The sequence below is a fragment of the Lycorma delicatula genome, chromosome 9 (assembly GCF_047948215.1).
Source record: "Lycorma delicatula isolate Av1 chromosome 9, ASM4794821v1, whole genome shotgun sequence".
Lineage (NCBI taxonomy): Eukaryota > Metazoa > Arthropoda > Insecta > Hemiptera > Fulgoridae > Lycorma > Lycorma delicatula.
Window position 1 is genome coordinate 31,891,556 of NC_134463.1, and position 24,535 is coordinate 31,916,090.

The 24,535-nt window shown below is 28.5% G+C and overlaps 1 protein-coding gene across 1 annotated transcript in view; it reads right to left on the reverse strand.

Annotated features, from left to right (window-relative positions):
• The window catches only part of LOC142329724 (aminopeptidase N-like), a 340,765-nt gene extending 316,720 nt beyond the window's left edge, over positions 1–24,045 (reverse strand). The window contains exon 1 of the mRNA XM_075374459.1: positions 23,871–24,045. The gene's annotated coding sequence lies outside the window, so the exon portion shown is untranslated. The remainder of the gene's footprint in view (positions 1–23,870) is intronic.
• Positions 24,046–24,535: the final 490 nt, after the last annotated feature.

A 24,535-nucleotide genomic window follows, 5' to 3' on the forward strand; every position in this document is an offset into this window, starting at 1 on the left:
ACTTCCAATTCTTCACTCATCACAAGAGGGGTCTCAAAGGTAGTCATTACACCACCGACGATGAGGTTAAGGAAGCTGTGGCCTCTTGGATCCGAGAAAGTAGGCCAGAATTTTTCATTGACGGAATGTAAAAACTTCTCACAGGTTGGGAAAAATGTATCAATGTAAACGTGGATTATATTGAAAAATAAATACTGCATTTTGTAGCTAAGGTATTGTACTTTTATTCATTTTTTATTTCATTCCAATATCTCTTTTCATTCCCATGCTACGCGTGTGCAAAATTTATCAGCCGTGCCTCGTATATTAAAAGACGGTAATTAATTTTTTATTAAAAATAAAACAGTAATTTAATCTTAAAACATATTTTGTATAGAAACACAATAATCACGAATCCGATAGAAAAAAAAATGCTTTATAATAACGAAATATAAAAAATGATAAAGGAAGTTCCTAATCATATTTTTTATATTCTGGTTAATGGTCGTGAGAAAATACACCTGTTACATTTGTTTATTATGATTTTATCATTATTTTGACATATTTAAGGTAAATTGCTTTAATGGTCTTACAATAATGTTTAATGTGTATTTTTCAATATTTATATATAATGACTTTTAATACAATTCAAAGCAAAGTATAGAAATAAATGTCCGTGTAAATTTACTAAGATAATACGCAGTTATAAGGGTTTTTCAAATCGAGCGTAAAAGACTGACAGATTGTGGTGGGCGACATTGATTTTTTTTTTAATTTTTCAAGCGTAATTTGTTTTCAGTAGTTTATGACAAATCATTATGGAATGCTACACGCCTCAACAACGTTTATAAATCATAAAAATTTATTATAGAATATGGAATCGGTTACAGCTACATATCGTGTGAACTTTGCAATATTTATAGTGTGTGTAATCGACCAAACAAAATCACAGTTCATCGTCTGGTTAAAAAAACATTCGAAGAGAATTTTTACTACTTTATATTGAAACACCAGTTCACAAAGAAATGGAAGGAGTCAAGAGAATACTGCTGCTGTTAAGTGCAAATGTTCGCGAAAATCGAAATTTGATTTGGATTATGGGCTGATAATTTTTTGCTGGGACATTTTTATATCCAAAATGAGCAAGGAGATGGTGTTACAGTAAATGGTGAATGCTATCAAGCTATGATTCTTAATTTTCTGTTTGCAAATTTAGAAAATTTTGAATGAGATATGATTTCAATAAGATGATGCCACGTGACACACATCTGCTAAAACAATTCAGTTATTGCGTCAAAGGTTTATGATTATTTAATTTCACGAAATGATAATGTCAATTGGGTACCAAGATCATGTGATTTAACGCCCTTAGACGTTTTTCTCTGGGATTATGTTCCCACAAGTTTATACAGCAACAAACAACTAACGACTGATGACTTGAAAGAAAATATTCGACGCGTTGTTAGTGGTAGTCAAGCTCTCTCCTCTTTTTCTGTGTAGAAAAAGTGGAATGTAGTCTTGTACAGTCTCAGGTCGGCCATTCCTGAGATGTGTGGATAATTGAAACCTAACTACCAATGAGAACCGATATTCACGATCTAGTATTCAAATTCGATACCGGTGTTCTTTGGTGGTTGGGTTTCAATTAACCACACATCTCAGGAATGGTCGAACTGAGAATGTACAAGACTAACACTTCATTTACACTCATACATATCATCCTCATTCATCCTCTGAAGAATTATCTAAACGGTAGTTACCGGAGGCTAAACAGCAAAAAGAAGAAGTATTCAAATTCGTATAAAAGTAACTACCTTTACTAGGATTTGAATCTTAGAACTCTCGACTTCGAAATCAGCTGATTTGCGATGACGAGTTAACCAGTAGACCAGCCTGGTGGGTTAATGGAATTCTAGCTGATTTGTGCGGAATCACGCAAATGTTTGTTGATAGACAAGCAAAGCCTCCACGGCTGTATGAATGATATTGTTTTTAATCACAATGTAATGTTATAAGCTTCAAAAAAAACTTTGGTTGCTATTACACATATGTTTTTTTTATTGTAATTTTACCTTTTGTGCTGAAAATGAAAGATCTTTTATGTATAAGCTAAAAAAAAGTCTCAGATGCGCAATTTAATTAAAGGAAAATAATAATTTTCATTAAGAAAAATTAGAAAAAAAAATTCAATTAAAATAATAATTCTATAGTACAGATTTTTATTCGATTGAGATATTGGCTCAGCAATTTACAGTTGAATTCTTTTTCATATTACACAAGTTAAAAAAATGGGAGAGATTTTATGTTTAACAAATCTATTATCTGTAAAAGAAAGTTCTATTGTTGCACATATGTAAGCTGATCAAGTACAAAATTGTACCAATTTTGTGATCAACACAAAATTGTTGATCAGTAATTGTTCTCTAAAATGGATAAAAATAATCCAATATATCGAGCGATTGTTAGTATTTGGTAAAGTTTGGTAAATTTGGTATTTGTTATTATTTAAAGCGATGTATGAATTGTTGATAAAATGAGGCCCAGAGCTTTATGAAGAAGTTGAGCTTTTTTCAATATGGGGTTCTAGTCCAACACTGAATTTCTAATGGTGTTTGACGGTCTCTTCTCATTAGTAATTCTTTTACCTGAATCCATCATCCCGTCATCTCTTTTCTGAGTTTTCGTAGAAGTAGGTAGAACTGTACTATTTATTGGATAAAGCCAACTGCTAATTCCTTCTAAAATTCAAAATACTGAGTTAAATAAGTATAACGTAATTTTGAATGGTATTATCTAACACCTAATAAAGAATATACCCGCACATTCCAAACAAAATATTAAAATATACTGAGCAAAATATGTCAGAAAAAAATACGGGCCGTATCACCGTTTACAAAGAGGAAGATTAAAGTGTATCACATCTTTCCATTTTAAAATCATGGATAAAGATTTATTGTTTTTTATCGTAATTTTTTAAGAAAATCTACAAATAAAAAATAAATATTGTGCTAGTTTTAACAATCTTTAAACGATCTTTTAAAAAATAAAGAGATTACAAATTAGTCACGTTATTTTTTAAACGTCTTGTTCATGTCAATCATCAAAAATCAGACCGAATTACAAAAAACAATTTGTTTCTTCTATTTTTTATAGGAAGTTTCACTGGAAGTAACACTGTAAGTTTTTCCCCAATTAACTGAGAGTTTTTAAACGAAAAAAACAGTTGAAAAATAATTTTCATCGCATACTTTCTAAATGATACAGCATAATGATTAAATACACAGTGAGGTCATTTTATTAAAGTATTATCGTATGAAAATTTACGAAAATTAGTAGGAAAATTTAGGATATAAAAGAAAATATTTTTACATTTCATAAAGATATAATGTTATATCTAACATTATATAAAACATTTTTATAAATCGGTTCTGATAACGATATAATATAAAATGTTTAATATCGTTCTAAATCCAATACGGTGGACATTGTGAAAACATATTTCTTTGATTACATACAAATAACAAATCATATGTTTCGGTAACTAAGGGCTTGTTGTGGCAGCGAAACGATTTTGTTATGACAACGAAATATATTTGTTAATATAACCTATCGTTACTGATTTGTGAAGATAGTAGTGCGGGAAAATATTTTATAAAGTAAAATATTACTTTCTACTTTTTAGTGCGGGCGTGAAATTAAAAATTAAAAAATAAATTTAAAAAACATTTTGGTACTTGTGTATTCATCCGGAGGTCCCGGGATCGAATCCCGATCAGACGTGGCATTTTCACACGCTACTTGTCATTTATCTCATCTTCTGAAGCAATACTTAACGGTGGTTCCGGAGGTTAAAAAAAAAAAAAGATTATTTAAAAAAGGTACTTGTGTATTTTAACGGCCCCACCATCGTTGGGAGGTTATAACCAGCGCGACTGGTGGCGAATTAAATAACTAGGTTCTACTTCATATGAATAAGACGATAAAAAAAAAGATAGTAAATTAATAAATATTTGTTAAAGTTAACGGTGAGCTTATAAGTAAAATATATGCACTTAGAATTTGGAATCTCCAACGTTGTGAAGAGGAAGCTGTTAAGATTTTTTCAGGAAAGGGTATTCTTCCGAAGGTACAAAAATGTGCTAAAGAACATTGTATGACTGTATTTTAGTGAAGGAATCATTTGGCGATGGAATAAGAGAAGTTGCCGCAGTAAAATAGGTATTCGCATAGGTAATTGCACGAAAGACAGCAAAATAAGTTATCTGAATGCAGTCAGTTTTATTTATGTCTGGGCGTATAAATTGAGTACCAATAAAATTGTAAATATAATCTAGTCAAACTTCTTAACCTACGCTCGCTTCGCTCGCTAGTCAAGGTTAGCGAGCGAAGCGATCGTAGTTTAAGTTTGGTTAGACTATATTTATAATTTTAGATTTACTTCCTAATCATAGTAGCGCCGTTATAATACATAAGTACCAAAATTTTAAAACAATGGTTTTCTTTTAAAACGAAATTCCTCTAAAAAGTAGAAAATAAGTTTTCAGTGATTATAAGATAATCAAAATAATTTTCAACGTTTATAAAAAGGGAACCATTGTACGCTCATAAAATATTACTGAAGAATTAGAATAGGTGTTACGTGAGAATTAATAAACATAAAATTATGAACATTAATTAAAATGAATACACAAAATAATATTTTACGAGCGCACAATGGTTTTCTTTTTACAAATGTTGAAAATTATCATGATTATCTTATAATCACTGAAAAATTATTTTCTACTTCATAGAGCAATTTCATTTAAAAGAAACCATTGTTTTAAAAATCTGTTTTTAATTTATTTATCTGTATTAATTTTATTTTTACCCTAGTATTTAAAAAAATTTTTGAAGCGAGCGAAAAATTAACTGTTAATAAGTGTATTTTATAATTTGTTATTTATTTGGTGCAGGTTTAAAAAAATTCTAAATTTAAAAGACAACTGAAAAATAATTTACATTTTAGAATTATTTTAATTCTACCTTTTTTGAAAAAAACAATATATATATTTTTTATGATAGCAAAATAGGCTTATAAATAAAGGCATTGTTTCTTATTAAAAAAAAATTAATTAAACACGCAATTTTCTGTACTTTATATAATATATGGTACAATAGATGGCAGTACTGTCAATGATCCAAGATTTAAAATAATAGTGGGTGTTGGCCAGTAAATCAGTTATCGGCTGGACACACCCTTTCTAAGTAATGAATGAAGTAAATTTGAAAAAAACTTGTTTCTTTGAATTTAATCAAGTAATAATTAGAAAAGAATAATTAGGGCATTTTTTTTAATGGAATAATGTGATAATGTCATAAAATGAATATTACAAATTTGTAAAAAAATCCCGTACAAAAGTAATCTAAAAAGTTTGTTTTTTCAAGTATTATTTGTATAAAATTGGGTTTTGTGTACATAATAGCCCATTTCAGAGTGTAGAAAAAGTAAGTTAAATAAAAAAATTACCACTTACTTATTTCATTTATTACCTGACCTACTTTCTAATTCGAGGAAAAAGATGGATATTTTCTCAAAGATTTGAAACTTCATGAATTAAAAAAAACATTTGTGCAGTTCTGTGCAAGAAGACCGACTTTTCGTTAATTTAATTTAGTTTTATTATTTTAATATTTTTTTAATTTGTTTTACTATTGCTACCAAGAGATACTACAGATAAAGAAAGGTCAACGTTCCAAGTTGTGGCATAATAACGAACCACGATTAAATCTAAGCTCAAACAATTTGCTCAGCTCAAATCTTTTCGATCTTAAATTGAGCGTAAATCAAGAACGACTCGATCAATCTTCACAAAATCTTCAAATGCATAATTTCAGATACATTACGACAGCATAACTAAATTTCAATGAAATTGATCGAGATTTTCGAGTCACAAGATTTTATTTATAAATATAAGGAAATTACATTTTAACTGAATGGTATTTTTGTACTCCTCATACCTCAAAACGTAAAGACAATTCAATTTCACTCCCCAATCCCACAGTGCGACCGAAAGTAATACCGTACTTTTCTTCGTAAATTCGGTGAAAAATATATTCTAAGCAATTAACAATTATCTTTTTTGATTTCAACAAGACCTTAGTCACTGATTGAGATAATTCTTTTATTTATTTTCTAGAAAAGTTAATTCATGGGATAAGTTTCTTCCCAGAAATAAAGTAAAAAGCTATAATTCTTTTTTTTAAAACGAAAATAGGTATGATACATAAATGATATAAAAGAAATGCTTTATTTATTTCGCATCATCAGTTAATTTAAAACAATCGAATATTAAACAATATTCGATTGTTTTAATTTAATAATGTGTAGCCTTATGGCACCACATTAAGTTTTACATTCTTTAAAAATTAAAAAAAAAAATTGTTTAAAAAATATACATTACATGAGGTATATTTCAAACGTCAATATAAAAAAAATTGATTTGAAAAAATAAAATAAATTTTTAACTTGAGAATTTCCGGTATTAATATATGTAGATAAAAAAATAATACTTTTCTCGCTTTACAATGAGCATTAGTTCTCATTGGATACCAGACTTTTTACATCAGTCTCTATGCACTCGTTTTCTTATTTTTATCAAGACCTTTTGGATGTTTTTGGGGTCTTTTGGGCAGAGACCTCCTAGTCCAGGGGAAAAATATCCCCTGAACGCGACGGGAAACGCAAGTATAACGAGAACGAAGCCACGATTGCGATGTAATCGTTTTTTTTATTATTATGAAAAGTTTTAGTTTGAAGATAAAATTAAACATTACAAGATAAATCTGTGCGAACATCTGGAAAGATGGACAGCGATATATTAGTTTGTGTTTTGAAAAAAATATTACCAATTTATATAAATATAGGATGACTACAAGATTTCTGAAAAAAAGGCAATCTTATCTAACCTGTAAAGCAAAGAAAAAAATTTAATTGATTTCGTTCTAAGCAAATTATTCAAGAGATAAATATTTATCTATTAAAGATTTTTTGCATAAATGTATAAATCCCCTTAAGGTTTTTTTCTTCCAAAAAGAAAAAAAAATTTGTGTAATTAATTTTTCGGTCATTATATTTATAAATTTATTATATATTACTCTTATTTATAAATTACTCTTTTTTTTAATGCTTTTATTTATAGTCTCTTCAACAGTTATTGTCATTAGCGACTACAATAATACTATTAGGTAGTATTATATAAAACAACAAAAATCATGAAGAACAAAAAAAACAATAAAGAAATATACTCTTTATTGTTTATTTTAAAGCAAGTAAAAAAATTTTCTCTTTTGATAAATAACACATAATCACATAAATTTAATGTGTATAATAAAAAAATAACCAAAACTTAATAAATTATTAATTTTAAAGTTATGCATTCACCGTTTCGTAATTTAAATAAAACAATTATTAATATAAATTTGGCGTACATATTTTATTAAATGACCTATGAAATATTTAGTTCAAAATTACGATGAACTGATTTTCTCGATCGTGTGTGTATGTATAATGAAATTTATACAAACGCTTTTAAATTCCCTGGTTTGTTGTGCATTAAATTAAACTAAAATTCTTGTAATGCATTAATATTTAAACAAAACGTTAAGTGAAATATTGTTTTAATTGATTTATGGACATTTAATTATTTTAATCCAAATACCCAAGCACAGAGATAACACAAAACGTTTTATTATACTGTATTTATCTAATTGAATTAAATTTCCTATTTATTGAATACAGTAATCTAATTTTAATTGTGTTAACTGAATACAAATTAATCTATTAAATTATTTTATCGTTCACAAGTTGTACGTTATTTAATAAATGATATCAAACATTATTAAAAATACTGAAATTAATTAATAATAATTTAATATGAATGTGGAAGAGTATGTATGACACTTTATGTATTTTACAGGTTACTTATGAATATCTGCGTGTGTGTATGTACTTGAAATCAATAACCAGAGGTCAATTAATCATTAAAATGAATAGATATATAGAATATGCAATGACTGACTGCAGACAAAACTGTACCATTTCTTATCACGAAAAACTGAACAGATTTAAAAATTCTAAAATAAGCTAGCGTATAACAAATGAGAAAAAGTATATTTTGTATATATAATCACTATCCTTTATAAAAAACTCGTCAAAAAATTGTTTTTATGCATAAAAAAAAGAAAACAAGTTAATATAATATTTTTTCAAGTATTTTTAACAACTGCAAATAATTTTTCACAAAATTATTAATGATTATGATTTCATTTAAGTTTCATAGAAATACTGTTTATCAAAACTGGAACGACTAAAAAATGATTGACTTGATTTTATGAACGTTTTATTATAAAAATACAACAAAGAATTACGTACTTTGGCTATCGAAGACTTCCCCCTCGACAAAGTACCACTTAGGCGGAAAATTGAAGTAGTTAATTGAAAAATTGTGTAAAAAAAAATTCTACTCTGAATAAAATTTTGAGACGTGAGACATGGGTCTCACCATGGAGTAATTAAATGGAAAAAGCTATATCTTTTTTCTTTTTCCTGTTTAGCCTCCGGTAATTACTGTTCAGATAATACTTAAGAGAGGATGAATGAGGATGATATGTATGAGCGTAAATGAAATGTAGTCTTGTACAGTCTCACTTTGACCATTCCTGGCAAGTGTGGTTAACTGAAACCCAACCACCAAAGAACACCGGTATCCACGATCTAGTATTCAAATCCGTGTAAAAATAACTGACTTGACTAGGACTTGAACGCTGGAACTCTCGATTTCTAAATCAGCTGGTTTGGGAAGACCAAGCTATATCTTTTTTTTTTTCTCTCAGCTCCCCTGGGCCGGACCGACTTGTTGATATTACGCCACCCAGGGGAGTGTCTTTAAACTCAAATAGGCCTCCCCACCTACCAGCTATATACCGGCATGGCAGGTCGGCCTACCGGTTAGCTCTTTACCAGTTAACTCTACCAAAGCTATATCTACTTTGACCAATTGTAACTCTCTTTTTTTTTCTGTTTAGCCTTCGGAATCACCGTAAGGTATTACTTCACAGGATGAATGAGGATAATATGTATGAGTGTAAATTAAGTGTAGTCTTGTACAGTCTCAGATCGATCATTCCTGAGATGTGTGGTTAATTGAAACCCAGCCACCAAAGAACACCGGTATCCACGATCTAATATTCAAATCCGAATAAAAGTAACTGTCTATACTAGGATTTGAACCTTACAACTATTGACTTCGAAATCAGCTGATTTACGATGACGAGTTTAACCACTACACCAACCCGGTGGGTCTGACCAGTTGTAGCAAAAATTAAATTGCATTAATGATATATATTCAAATGTCATCGCACAAAATTTCATAAAAATTAGTCAAATAGTCTAATGATAACGAGCAACCATAATAGGTGAAAAAGAAAAGATTAAGGCTTACTATCCCACACCGGTGAATGAAGTAACCTAGATACCGATCTCCGTGGTAGCGTCTCGGCCTTCCATCCGGAGGCACGGGTTTGTAATCCCGGTCAGGCATGGCATTTCTCTTACGCTATAACAATTGCCTTTTCCATAGTCTACGAACAAGCTTCAAGCTTATGTGGCCTTTTCTCAAGCCAGAAAAACAATAATAATAAGCAAAATGTCATTCTAATGCAATGAAATCATCTAATTAGTAAAAGGATGTGACAGAATCCAGAAACAACAAAAAACAAAAAAAGGACTTTTCACCTCAATTCTTTCATTTGGTTTGAATAAAACCAAACCCTATCAGAAAGTATTTTAGATTCCAAAGTGGTATTAAATTTTGTAAAAAAATTTACTTACTCTTTGGATAAAAATTAGGGATATGGTGACTGTTAGATACGTATCTTACTGCTCCCTTGACAAACTGTGACCAAAATTAAATGGAATTAATGATCCAAACACAGAAATCACCGTGCCAAATCTCATTCAAATTGGTCCATCCAGTCTAAAGATACAAATAAAGGTCAATCCAACATACATGCGTACGTACTTACGTACGTACATCCACCCATAATTTCTTATTACTAAAATTGTATTTTTTGGTTAATGAAGTCATGAAACATTGAGCTCTGCAAAATATAAACAGGGAGCATAATTTTTCTTATGTAATACAGCTACCTGTTGTAGTGGGTACCATGATTCGACTTCCAGAAAATAAATTTATATATATATATATATATATATATATATACTTCATTTTCTTTTGGACACGATAACTAACGTAATTTTGCGCAAATCACTTTCAAATTGATACATAAAATATAATACCAACATCTAGGTCGAGTTCGTTAATGGGCAAAATCGAACCATGGGGGTGGAAATGGGGAAGCTTTTACGAAAAAAACAAAATATCGCTACAACTTTCTTATTTAGTAAAACATCGATTTTTTTTAACGTTCCTGCTATTCTTCGGATAAGGGCCTAAAACTTACGTAAGTAAAGATTTTTGATATCACCAACCATTGGCCCAGGGGGTGAAAAAATAAGGTCTCGGAGACAAAAAATCATACCTCTCTTAATAGACACAGTATCGAAACGGTTTAAAGTGATTTTACTCCTCTAAATATTAAAACATTTTTCTGAAACAATTTTTAATATGACTAACCCTTACGGCAAGGGATGACCAAAATGTTACTGGAATTGTAAGAAGTACGCGTATGCTAAAAATGTAAAACTTTTTTCACATGTAACCATTGTCGTATTGAGTAAATTTGAAGTTTTTCTTAACTTTAAGGTGTAAATATTTTTTATCCCCTATTTACTACTGGTGTAATCTACCTTCGCCTTCCAGCGTGCCTAAAGAGATTTTTTTTTTTTAGCTTCCGAAACCCTGTTAGATATTACTTCAGAGGTGGGATGAAATGAAATTTTTTAGTGTGTGAAAATGCCATGCCTAACGGGATTCGAACCCAAGACCTCCGGATGAAAGGCCGAGACGCTACAACTCGCGCCAAGGTAGCCGACAATAAATATGTAGCTAAGAAAGTACAACTATTATTATTATTGTTATTATTATATGGAATGCTAAACGTAATTTTTTTGAATCTACAAGCAATTTTGCTTAATCTATTGAAAACACAATCTGATTTTTATTTTGAAAGCGTTTTATATTATCGGATATAATTTTAGAAATTAATCTTGAAGCAATTTCCAGGAAGTTATAAAATACCATAAAAAAAAACATAAATTAATTCAAAAGAACTACTATAAGAATACGCTAAAATGTATTTAAGATCTCCCACACAACATCAGTAGAAGCCTTAGATTATTTTAGTATTTTGTTCACATCACTAAAGGAAATTCAAAATTTTTCAAAGTATCTTAAATTTTTTTTAAAACTGATTTTGTTTTTGGTCTCTGAAAATAAAAAAAGTACTTTGTTTTTTAACATCCTGTTGGAAAATGTAATTTTAAACGCTTTAGCTTTAGTAGGAAATATAAACAGATTATTCTGCCAAACAAAAAGCAATCTAAAGGAAGTTATAAAAAGATATCCTGAAATTTTTTTATAAAACGAAAGAGAAAAAAAATTTTGAGATATTAATAAAAAACGAAATTTCTTCCTGTTTCCCTGAAAATATCAGTCGTACAGTGGACTTATTGATTCCTGTAGATTTGAACTTCTATGCCCATTTTCATAGCTCCATTCCATTTTTTTTCCTTTTTATTACTTTATTTTACTGGACTGTTATTATATAACAATAAAATAATCATTTATCCTACGCAAGATCTACTACTTAGTTCCTGTTAACATTTAATACAATTAATTTTCAAATTAAATTTTTTTGTGCTTTATACACCACGTAAGTTCGAAACTTGTATTTGGATATACGATATGAAAATGTTTACAGCATTGAAAACGTTAAAACTGAACTGGATTTGAACCCGAAACTTCCTAACATGTTACTCGGGATTCTTTTATCTAAGTGTGTCATAAAATAATGATAAAATATACATATTTTTTCCAGTTAGTGAATTAACAGACATTGGCGAACATATAAAATATTACTTTCAGATGGTTGTAACTGTTAAGGCTCAGGTTTCATTTGCTCCTTTTTTATTAAAAGAAGGAACTTTAAATTTTGTCAAATGAGGTTCTTTTTATTTTATTAATGGAGGACTTCTAAATTTTAAAAATTTTCACATTTTTTCTTACTCTATAAATTCTCACTTTTTTATTACTCTTATTAATTGAATTGATCTAATGCCCCATTTTTAGTCAGTCTAGTTGCACCCTCCAAAAACTCAACTTTTGTTTGTTACGAATGTATAATTAATTGATATAATAATTGTATCTATATGAATTATAAATTCAAAGTGTAATAAAAATAGTTTACATTATGAATGAAATAAAGACTTTTATTTATTTGATTGAACCAACGAATAATAAATATATAGAATAATTAAACCTAACCACGGTATTGAAGCAAGGCGGCATATGTTCGACAATAACAATTTTAGCTTTTATTAATTATAGTTAAAAAGTTAAAAAAAGTAATTCAATAAAAAAGATTAATAAATAATTTATAATGTCCTTATAAACATTAATAGAGTATTTGGTCAAATTCCGAAAAGCGAATCCCGAGTAGTTCCAAACCGTAAAGTATTTTGTAGGATTTTTAATAATCTTCGTGAGAATGGTACCCTTCCCAGCGCTCATGTTTCATCTGAACGTTAACCGGTATATAGTGAAAGAGACAACATTCTTCAGGTTGTATAGCTTAGTCCTATAACGAGAACGCGAGGAATTTCTACAACTCAACATTCCAAAAAGTACAGTATGGAGGACTTTACATGCTTACACATTGAGTCCTTATCATTTTAAAAAAGCTCAACACCTCCAGATTCGTGACCATGCCAGACGACTGCAGTTTTGTCAATGTCACTTACTTCCATTCGTAATAATTTTATGATAAAACTACTTTTACCCGTGATGGCATAAACAACACACGTAATTCACATCGGTGGTTTGAAGAAAGCCCACATGCTGTAGTCGAATCAAATTTAAAGAAACGATTTTCGGCGAATGTTTGGTATGGCATGATCGACAAGCAATTAATTGGTCCTTTCATACTAGAATGTGTCACGGAAAGAGATTAATAATAATAATCTTTATTCTCCAAAATAAACAGATTACAAATGAAAATACAATTATTTACAGTTATAAATACTTAATACATAAGCTTAGTAGACATACAACCAAGCAATATAAAATAATAAAAGTAAAAAATTATTACATAATCTTGTGGAACTATGTATCCTCTGTAGTAATAACTGTATTGGAGGTTACCATCCATTATTTATCAATGAGCAAAATAATAAACTAACCATTTATTGAATAAAGGTCAAGTGTGGATTTCCAAGTGGATTTAAAAAATTACCTAGAATTTTTTTTTAACGATGAATTTCTTACAGTGCTTGAAAATTTCTTATTGAAGAATCGGATTGAAATATACTATCAACTTGATGGAGCACCAACATTTTTCACGAATGTATAAGATAATTTTTAAATGAAAAATTTATCGGTATATGGATTGTACGTATAGGGCCGGTAAATCGACCGTCTAGATGACCGGACCTTATTCCCTTAGATTATTGTTTATGGGGATGAATTAAATAAGAGTTATACAAACAAAACGTAGACAAACGTGATGAACTGATCGCTCGTATTCTCAATGCTGCTGTCTTAATCAAGAAACGCGAAGATATCATTAGGTTAGCGACAGAAAATATAAGGAAACAAGTTGAAAAGGGCATCGATGTCAGTTTCTGGAATTTTCGGACAGAAAAATCGGTGGAATTTACCCTATTGTAAATTAATAGAGCGTAAAACATAGTGAGTTTTTTAAATTTAATTTGAAAGTATTTTAATTTCTGTTATTAATTTTTTTTTTATGAATTTACAAAGTTTTGTTGTGTTCTTTTAATAATAAATGTTGATTTTTTTTTTGTTTTTTATTCAGTTTATTACAAAAATTTTCCAATTTTCCAATATTACAAAATTTTTCGGCGATTTTCGCCGAAAATCGTCCAGTTTATTACAAAAATTTTCCAATAATTAGATTCTCTACAAGTTTTTATAACATAATTTACGCATTTACTAGTAATTTTACAAAGTTACTGTATTTCAAATCTAAAAAAAAACCTCTTTTTTGTCAGCGAATTTTTCTGTTTTACGGAGAATATCATCAAAATTAAGGGATTAACAGTTATAGGATCTGTTTTATTGGATCTTTCAGGTCAGAAAAATATATAAAAAACCATCATGTTTACCCCTTATACAACGCCTTAAAATTTTCAGTATGAACCGGGCGAAATTTTCGCTACCCATAACTCGATAACATAGCGTTTTGGGACATATGTTTATGCATACGTATATTTATAACTTTTTCCCTTACTTCAAACTCTAAAATAAGTTCCCAAATAATTTCTCTTTCCTTCTAAATCACCCTAAATATATACATATATATGTATATATGTGATTTTATTTGTCATTATAAAATTAACCAGAAAATATTCAATACAAATATCATAGGGTTTGTATCGATAACTGATAATATTATAATTTATTCACTTTATCTACTTACATTTATCTAATTAAAATATAAACAAAGCATATTATTTCAAAATAATTAAAAATTAATTAAACAAAATTAATCATTAGTTATTATTCATTACAGGAATATTAACATATTACGATAACATTTTTAAATTATTTTTACACACAATTATAAAATAATATTAAAAAAATGATTGATTCTTATTTTTATCTTTTAAGAATCATGTTATGTTTAATTTATTAAAAAAAAAAAAAAATAGAATAAAATTACAAATATGTATCAATTTAAGTTGAAGAGCTATTACATTTTAAGGATTTTTCAATCAAAATGATTTTTAAAGGATATAAAAATGTCCTTCCAATCTTTGAATTACGATGGCAAATTTTATGATTACCAATTAAAATTACAACAAAAAAGTAATTTATTTCGACAGAAAAAAAACATGTTTACTGATATTTAACCAGGCAGTAGCACTATTTTCGCGTTACATAGAATAATAATTTAGACTTCAAAGATAGATTTTATTTATCTTGCTAGCTAAATAACTTAAAAGATTAAAAGGGTAAAATTAAATAATTTAAAAGGTATTTAATTTCATTTAATTAAATAAACCTGAATTTTATAAAATCTCGTTTACTTTAAAATAAATAACACAGTCATTGTAACTACGTCCTGTTTGACCGATATAAAAAACTATGTTCTGTACTTCTGTAATGATTTGTTTTATTTTGTTCTAAACGCTACCATTATATCTATTTTTTTTTTTAAATCTGCAAAATGCCTTATTCAAGTCTTCGTTTATAGGATTGCGAGGTACTTTTTTAGTCTGTATATCTTTATTATTTATTTATTTTTTTGTAGGAATGTGCTATTATAACTGTTTTTATAACTGAATATTTGTATAACGTATAGTAATTTATATATTTGCTTACTCACTGACATACGTCTACACAAAATATATAATATTAACGAAAATATATACAAAACTAAAATCAAATAAACATCCATAAACAAAAAAAAAACTTGCACAGTTCTAAGAAAGAACATCTGCTTTTCGTTTCCGACCACCTCACTAAGTCGTTGTCAGAACTCAATGATTTTTAGTATAACCCACTACGTGCGTTCGATTAACGAGTAGGCCCTATACATAAGCATCAAGTTGAAACTCACTCACTACTGTGACTCACTGCATACGCGCGTAAGAAAAATACAGAAATACAAAGCCAACATAAACTCAATTGAGCTTATATTGCCTGTTATAAAGTTTAAATTGAAAGTAATTGAAGAACGGCTTAACCAATCGTTATAAAACACGATTTATAAAACACAGCTGATTTCGAAGTCGAGAGTTCTAAGGCTCATATCCTAGTAAAGGCAGTTACCTTTATAGAGATTTGAACTCTATATCGAGGATACCGGTGTTCTTTGGTGGTTGGGTTTTCAATTGTAGTGTAGTCTTGTACACAGTCTCAGTCGACCATTCTTGAGATGTATAGTTAATTGAAAACCCAACCACCAAAGAACACCGGTATCCTCGATATAGAGTTCAAATCTCTATAAAGCCTTTACTAGGATATGAGCCTTAGAACTCTCGACTTCGAAATCAGCTGATTGGCGATGACGAGTTCACTAGTAGTAGATCACCCCGTTGATTTCTATTTTCCTATTAAAATCGCTATGTGTTTTACATAGAATAAAAATATTTTTTTAAATATCTTCCTATTTAAAAAAATATATATTTATATATTTAATTCTATGTGGATCCAAGATAGAGGAGAAAATTTTCAAACGTATCATAAAGTAGTAATTTTATAACTTTGCAGATCCGCACTTATTTCTACTTCCTAGTATCACACAGTATTGAAATATGAATACGTTTTTGAAGAGTGAGCCAAACAAGCACCAAGTACCGCGGCAATCAGCCGCTAGTCTTGGCACCAACGACTACCGCTCAATAAGCTTAATAAACAACAAAGTCGTGGAAAGGCAATCAGCCTACAAGAAGAATTAGAAAGAAACAACAGCCTGCACGGTGATCGATACGGTTTCCGTAAGGGTCGCTCGACGGTAGACGCAATAAATAGGGTGGTGAGATGGGCAACGGAAGTCCGACAGGGCACTTGGCGGACGAGAAGGATATCGCTAATGATACAGCTTGATATAAAGAACGCATTTGGGTCCGTTCCGTGGTCGGCTATAGTGGCAGCGTTGAGAGAAATGAATATAAGTGACTATTTGATTAATCAAATAAATTGTTATCTCAGTGACAGATGGACAGAGGTCAACACGATTGAGGGGACGGAGAGGTACCAGATTTTTGGTGGTGTCCTGCAGGGATCCGTATTAGGACCCCTGCTTTGGAACGTCTTTTATGATTTCATGTTTCGGCTTAATTACCCAGCTTCACTACCCCTTGCTATCACAACTGTCTAACAAAGGTATTATCCCTCATTTTGTAGAGGAACATTTTATGAAAGATTGTTATATATATCTCGTTCAGTTTAAAAGCAAGGAATCTTTTGCAAATTTTCATAAAGAGAGAAAAATGTATCTAGTCGTAACTACGTCACAAACAAATAAACAAAATGCAAAACCGTATTTGGTAAAAGTGGTATAAAGGTTTGGTAATACTGGCTTCACTTCACTCGGTCAAAAAAAAATAACAAACCATCGTATGACAAAAAAAAATTATTATAATCTTCAAGTATTTTTGAGTAAAGCAAATTAAATAACTTAATTCCAATTAATAAGGAAAGTTTTTTTGTCTAATTTCATCTACGAAACAAAAACGTATCTATATATAAAGATATTTAATGTTGTAGATTTTTTAAACAATACTTCTCCTGCAATTTAAATAAAGTTTTAACAAAATATTACTGTTTTTTAAGCATCCACAACACTTGCATATAATCATAACATTTTGGTTTAATTTCAAAATAAAACAAAACGTTTTGAATCAATATCATATTTAAATATTTTAAAACGTCTATTAACAGTATTTTAATTAAAAGAGCCTGCATTTTAAGTGCAGCGATATTTACCTAAATAGTAAAACTCCTGAGCTTGTTGTCAGAGTTGAAATCTGAGAGTTTTTGGGGCCGATTTTTTTTTGTAGTAATAGGTATGAGGGTATCATTCAGGGCAACGCTGTTTTCGGCCATGATAACATTTGGGTTTCAGCCATTTGGCTGGTTGCAATGCACTGCTCTTATATACTATAAGGCGAATCCGCAACCGTTCGTCCGAATTTTACGATTGAAACGGGGAATGTGTTAGTAGGTTGAAGGCTAACTGTTGCATGTATCAGATACAATCTCGGTTATTGGGAAACTCGCATCACGCACGAAACCAACCAACCGATTCCTTTCAAATTCGCAGGATACACTCGTGTTACCGCAGAAAAGATTTTAAGCCATAGACCGAGGCTCTAGCTCCCTTAGGGATGAAGCTGTGAAGTAAAGATATTCATTAAAGAGAAAGAAGATTAATGCTCTTATTCCATTATTATATTTCTGTCTCCAAAGCAACAGAAATAAGTTATGAATTTCTCATCGTCAAAGGTTTGTGTACTTTAATTATGATGGTTATTGCTATTCTGAGTTTTGAAATTAATTTCTTTTTTAGGTTTCTATAAAGCCTGAATATTTTAATTGTTATTTATTACTATTATTCTCAGAACACGAAGGTAACGAACACTGAGGAGGGTTCCAGGGGGCGGAGCCCCTTGGCTAGACCGGAACGTCAAGCGAAACCAGCTCTGCGGCCCTGGTGAACCCCTGAGTTGCCTCCGGGGTTCATCTGGGCCCGGGGGATCTAGGGGGCAGAGTCCCCTGTCTAGACGGCCCGGCTAGTAACTATGTAATACACATTTATATGTTATCAGTAAGAAATTTATTTTTTTTTAAATTTATTACAATTTTTAAAATGTGATTCTTTTTTTAGTTACATATATTTATTATTAAAATAACTAATAATTAATCTGTAGAAAAGTAGATAGATTAAAAATAATAGATAAATAACGTAAATTTATGTTTCGTTATACATCAAGAAATAAAATTTAATAGCTTTTTAAATGTTAATTACAAAATAAAAATTGAATAAATAGGGCATCCTAAAATACCACATTTTTTTGTTTAAATTCACTTAATAAAATACACCAAATTAATGATAGTTAAACATTGTTTATTAGTATCTAATTAAGGGGAGAAAATATACATACATACACACAAATGCAATAATTTTTAAAAAAATAAATAAAAGTAGATAATAAAGGAAAGTATATTTTTATACAAGGCTGCAATCTGTGAAGAGTATCACTTAGCTGAACCAGTACTTACAGTAGATACTGTTGTTCGGTAGCGCCTTTTAAAATACAACTTTATATAATTTAAAATTGTATTACAAACATAAATCATTTTAATTTATTTTTAAACTAAAATAATCAAATTTACGTTGTTTAAAGTATTTAAACGACGCGAAAGATATGAAATATTCATTACAAGATTTAAACGAGGCAACTCTTTCTGTATAATATTCACTACAACTTGAAATGCATTTATAATGTAAAAAATACAGCCCCGTAGATGATTTAAATATCACCAAATTGAATAAAAACTTTCAGACGCTATAAAGAACAATTTTATAAAACAAAAACAAGAAATTTCAAAATTTTACTTACAAATCTTTGCTAAAAAAAAAAAATATTTTAAAAAATTTTTATAGGCCAGTATTTTAAGCTATGCACTATAAATAAGTTAATTTATGGATTTTAAGCAGAAATAATCACAGATACCAATAATATTTATATTTTTGTTGGTACGATTTCTTTTGAGTGAATATACAATAGTTCAAACATACGCACCAGTTTTAGTTGCGTATACTATAACACAGAATACTAAAGATGACCTTGATGTAAACCTACTCGTTCTATTCTTCGGAAGAGAAAGTAAAATATCAGACAATAGTTGCTATTATAATAAGATAAAAGTAATTATTATAAACTTAAGGCAAATGTAAATTTAAAAAAAGATTAATAATAACAAACAAAAGATACATGTAAAAGCTTCTTTAAAAAAATCATCATTGTTTTCAATAATATAACTAAAAATCAATCTAAAATTCTTAAAAATAAAATTTGGCTATACCAGTTCTAAAACTGGTTTGATAATAAGGTAGACCACATAATTAATCAACATTATAAGTTTCCAATACGTAATGAATGACAACCAAATATTCCAACTGAAGTCAATGTACGTATAAAAAACAAAATAAATTGTTTTATGCTAATTGTTTACTATTATAAATGTTAATCAGTACTTTAGATACCAGATTTTTAAAAATAAACAAAAAAATATTATCCAATCAACAAGTTTTTCAAAATAATAAGAAAAAAAATAGTTCATTCATAAAAAAGAAAATAGATCCATTAACATTTGACTTCGTTTTCATACAAAGCAAATAATGTCTACTTTGTAAGAGCAACGTCATTTTCGACTGGGCCTGATCGATTATATTTTAACACATACAGCTTCTCAATATTATCATCTGTAAAATACTTCGTTGTTATTAATAACATACAATATGACTTAGCGATCCAGAAATGTAAATGCTCCAAGTACACTTACTTGGATAACCGAACTAAAGACGTAGTTGTTTGGGGAACTTGATCAACAAACTCAGAACCAAGTTTGGATTAACTAAATATCTCGAAATTATCATAATGTCATACGATTATGATTTGATACAAATATATAACTCAGAAATATATTTATGTATTATTTTAATAAAATTTCATTATAAATATGAAAATTTAAGGTTTTCAATTTTCAAAATGGCGACCGTACATAAAATAAAGTAAATAATTTATATTTTAGTAAAATATAAACTATCATTTAATAAAATTACTTTTTATTAAATAATTTGTTTAATTTTGGTTATTTGGATTATGATTATGAGTGAACCGAACCAAAAAATTCCAAAGCAGTATGAAAATTTAACTATACATATATATATATATATATATATATAGTTTTAATACATTTTTTATTCTTTTCTTGTGGTTAAACACAAGTAATTAAACACTGAAGTGTTTCTCTGTAAACCAAGGTAAATTTTAATTATTTACAAATTCTACAATTGCTAATTACATTAATCATAAAACATATCTGCAAACCAAACAACAACATTCAAAGTCTATTTACTCATTATGTTGTTCCCCTCTTCTACAAATGTTTTTTTGTTTGTATAATTCAATTAGTCATTATCACGCCATATGTTTATTAATTTCTTATTCTTTCATTATCATGCCACATGTTTATTAATCTCTTATTCATTTTATCTCCTGCATCATCAGGTGTCTAACTTACCAACCCATCAAACTTGTGCGGTAAATTCAATCATATTAAGGAGGTGTATATAATACTTTCCTTACATACAGGTATATACAACAGAATTACATTTTAAGTGAATTGTATTTTCGTACTCCTCATACCTAAAAACGCAATGAAAATTAATTTCCCCCCACCCCCAATCCCACCGTGCAACCGAAAGTAATGCCGTACTTTTCTTCAAAAAGTCGGTAAAAGGTAGTTTTTTAAATACTTTATCCATATTCTGCTGTTATGACCCAAATCAATAATATTTATTACTGTTAACAATATTACTGTTTCGTTATTATCTTTAAAAAATGCGAGTACTCAAACACGCATGTAAATCATAATATAGAAAGTTATATTAATTTTGCAGTTTTTCAAAATAAGGAAGAAACATTAAAAGGAATGCTGGAATACGGGTGATATTTTAACCCCCTATTCATTGCAGAGCCTGGACAATAGTACCTTGCTCCTGTCTTTCTATTTATCTGGATGGTATTTTATTTTTACAGCAAAATAATTGCGCCCTTCTCCTGACGGTATTCCTCTTTAGTCCGTCTACTTCGATCTAGTAGAAATACTTCTGATGGATTATTATTTTTAGCGGGTCCAATTTATTCCCTTTGCGGAGAAAGTTGCATGTGGTATCTGTAGGCGGTTGCCTGACTATTATAATAATTGTAAGATTAAGGAATGGTAGGGAATTTAATTATATCAGTCTTAACTGAAATTACAACAGCCAAGATAGTTTTGAATGACTGAGCACGACCAATATTTTCTCAAATTTCTTCAAAAACGTCTGGTACGATTTTGATAGAATTTTAATATTTTTATTATTGTTACTACTAATATTAATATAAAACAGCAAATTATTAGTACCAATAATTAATTTTAAAAATTACTGTAAAATAATTATTTCTTTATAATTTTCATTAATATGAAAAAAAATAAATTTCAACACACAATTTTAGTATCTGCTTGTAATCTTTCACAAAATTATACATAACGTTTCTTTACAGCTTATTATATCACCTTTAACAATTTTAAATAGAAAATTCTTTAATCAGAATAAATTTAAATTGATGGAATGTCGATTCTTTAAAAAAAAAATCAATAAATATTATTTAAAAAAATATCAAACTATTGAACATATACACATATTAACTATTTTAATAAGACTCCAAAATAAGGTTTGTTTGCAACATCCGAAGTAATTTTTGTTTTATAAAATTAACCAAAAAAGTTATATTTTTATTATAATTCCAAGATTTAAAAGCCTAAAAATTAATACTATTAACTCTTAATTGATGAGTTTAATACATAATAACTAGCTTCATAATAACAATAAAAAGTCAAACGTTAAATCATATTTTATTCTGCAATATGTTTATTAACTTATTTAATCCATCAATAAAGTTTTTATTTTAAAAAAATAAAGGAAATTAACGAAAAATAACACAATCTTTCACTACTTTTTAACCTTGCTCAAATTCACGCCCATGTGAAACGTCAAAAAAAAGAGAATATAAAAAATATAACTTTTAACTGCCTAATAACTAATTTTTTTCTTATTATTTATTACAAATTTGGACTTTTAAGCATAATAATATTCCATTTATCGGCTTTATTTCAAATAATTGTTAATTTAGCCAGAAATATTTACAAAATAAAAAAATGGATATGTTCGTTTTGGTAAGATAAGTAAAAAAATGTTGTAATAATAAAATAACCATTATTATGTCACGGATAAAATGATATTTATATACAAAGATGTAATTAAATATTGTAAGGAGGATGTACAGTAATACTTGTAAAAAAAAGTTATTCATCTTCTCTGCACTGTCTTATGAGAAGCTACCCGAAATGTCTGTATTACATGATCGTTACAGTACTTTTTCCCTCTTTAACTTTAGAATTTTTTTCAAATATCATTTCTATATTTGTAATAATAATGGTTACTTTTTAATTAGTAGAAACATTTTTTACCCATCTTATAAAAACGAATACTTTCTTTTCAACTTTAAAAAAAAAACATAGGTATTCTTGGTAAATGGCCAATAATCAGACAAACAAATTATTGGTCCAAAATAGGAGAAAAATTTAGTAAATATTAGGTAATAATGTACATGTTTATTTTTTACGTATAATACCTTAACAGTGAAAAAAATGAAAAAGTTTTTTGCAAAAATATAACAAGAAATAAATGAAATAGCACATATTAAACAAGAAAATGTACAGGGAATAAAACAAAATTACCAAAAAATTTTAAGCATTATTATGAAGCAAATTTAGCTTCAAACTGATAAGTAAAAATACAACATGAATAACCTAACAAATTCTCTTAAATTTACTAAAATATATTAGTAACAAACCACTCTAATGTATTAAGTCTAATGTCTTAAGTTAAAATAACTGTTTAACTTTACATAACGGTTGTACCTAATAACTTAGCATTAAAATATATGCACTCTTGTTATAGATATTAACCTTTAAGCACGTGGATATTAAATACTTTTAACTTACCCACACCAGAAGATCATGCTACCTACTAAAATAATGGTATTTTATACTGGTACGTTAATAAAGTACTATTAAAACGTAAATTTTAGACAGATCAAAAATACATACAATACACATATATATATGAAGTAATTAATTTAGCCAACTAAATAATAAATAAATATTAAAATCTATTTTAATAATTACAAATTAATCAGCAAATTATATTTATTAATGAAAGACGAATTTAGTATGAAAAATGTCAAACACTACCGAGGGATTCGTACATAGAACTTTTTGCAAGAAAAGTAGGGATGCCAAAGAAGTCAGATAAACAAAAATAAAAAAAAATAATAATTAATTAATACTAAAAAGTGATAAAGATCATCTTACCAACTGTTATATTAATAAATAAACAAAAAAGCTTATCTTCAATAAACCATCTCTTGCAGAGTAGATTTCAAAACAATTATGATCATGTGACTACGCACGCGATAGACAAACAACTCGCACAATGATAACACTCACAAGGGTACCAAACACCTGAGCACTGGATTAAACTTGATGTCCGTTCGTTAGCTTGTTACGCCGCGCCGCAGCGTTGAATCGGTTATTTCCCTTTACCATTTAAAAATTCCCGCCTTTACTTTAAATTTCCCTCTTTTAGAAAACCTGTAGAGTTACTTTAAATTACCATTATAATCATAATGACGTAATAGATACGGTAATTAATTTTTTGGTGATTGTAAAGGCTTTTATAATGTAAATTTATTATACTTTTTATACTTAATATGCAATTTTTTTAAAAAATAAAATAAAAATAAAAATAAGTATCAATATAAAAAATATTATATATGATTTTTTTTTTTTTTTAACTAGTATAAACGATAGAATTATTACACTATTGTTGTTTTATGTTTTAATAAACACTTTACTGCTCTTGTCACCTTTAATAAATATATTTGTGTAAATAAAATTTGCATTAAAAATATTAATGAAGTAATATGTTAAAATGAGATTATAGATAAAATTCTTATTTCATTAACACCATAATATTC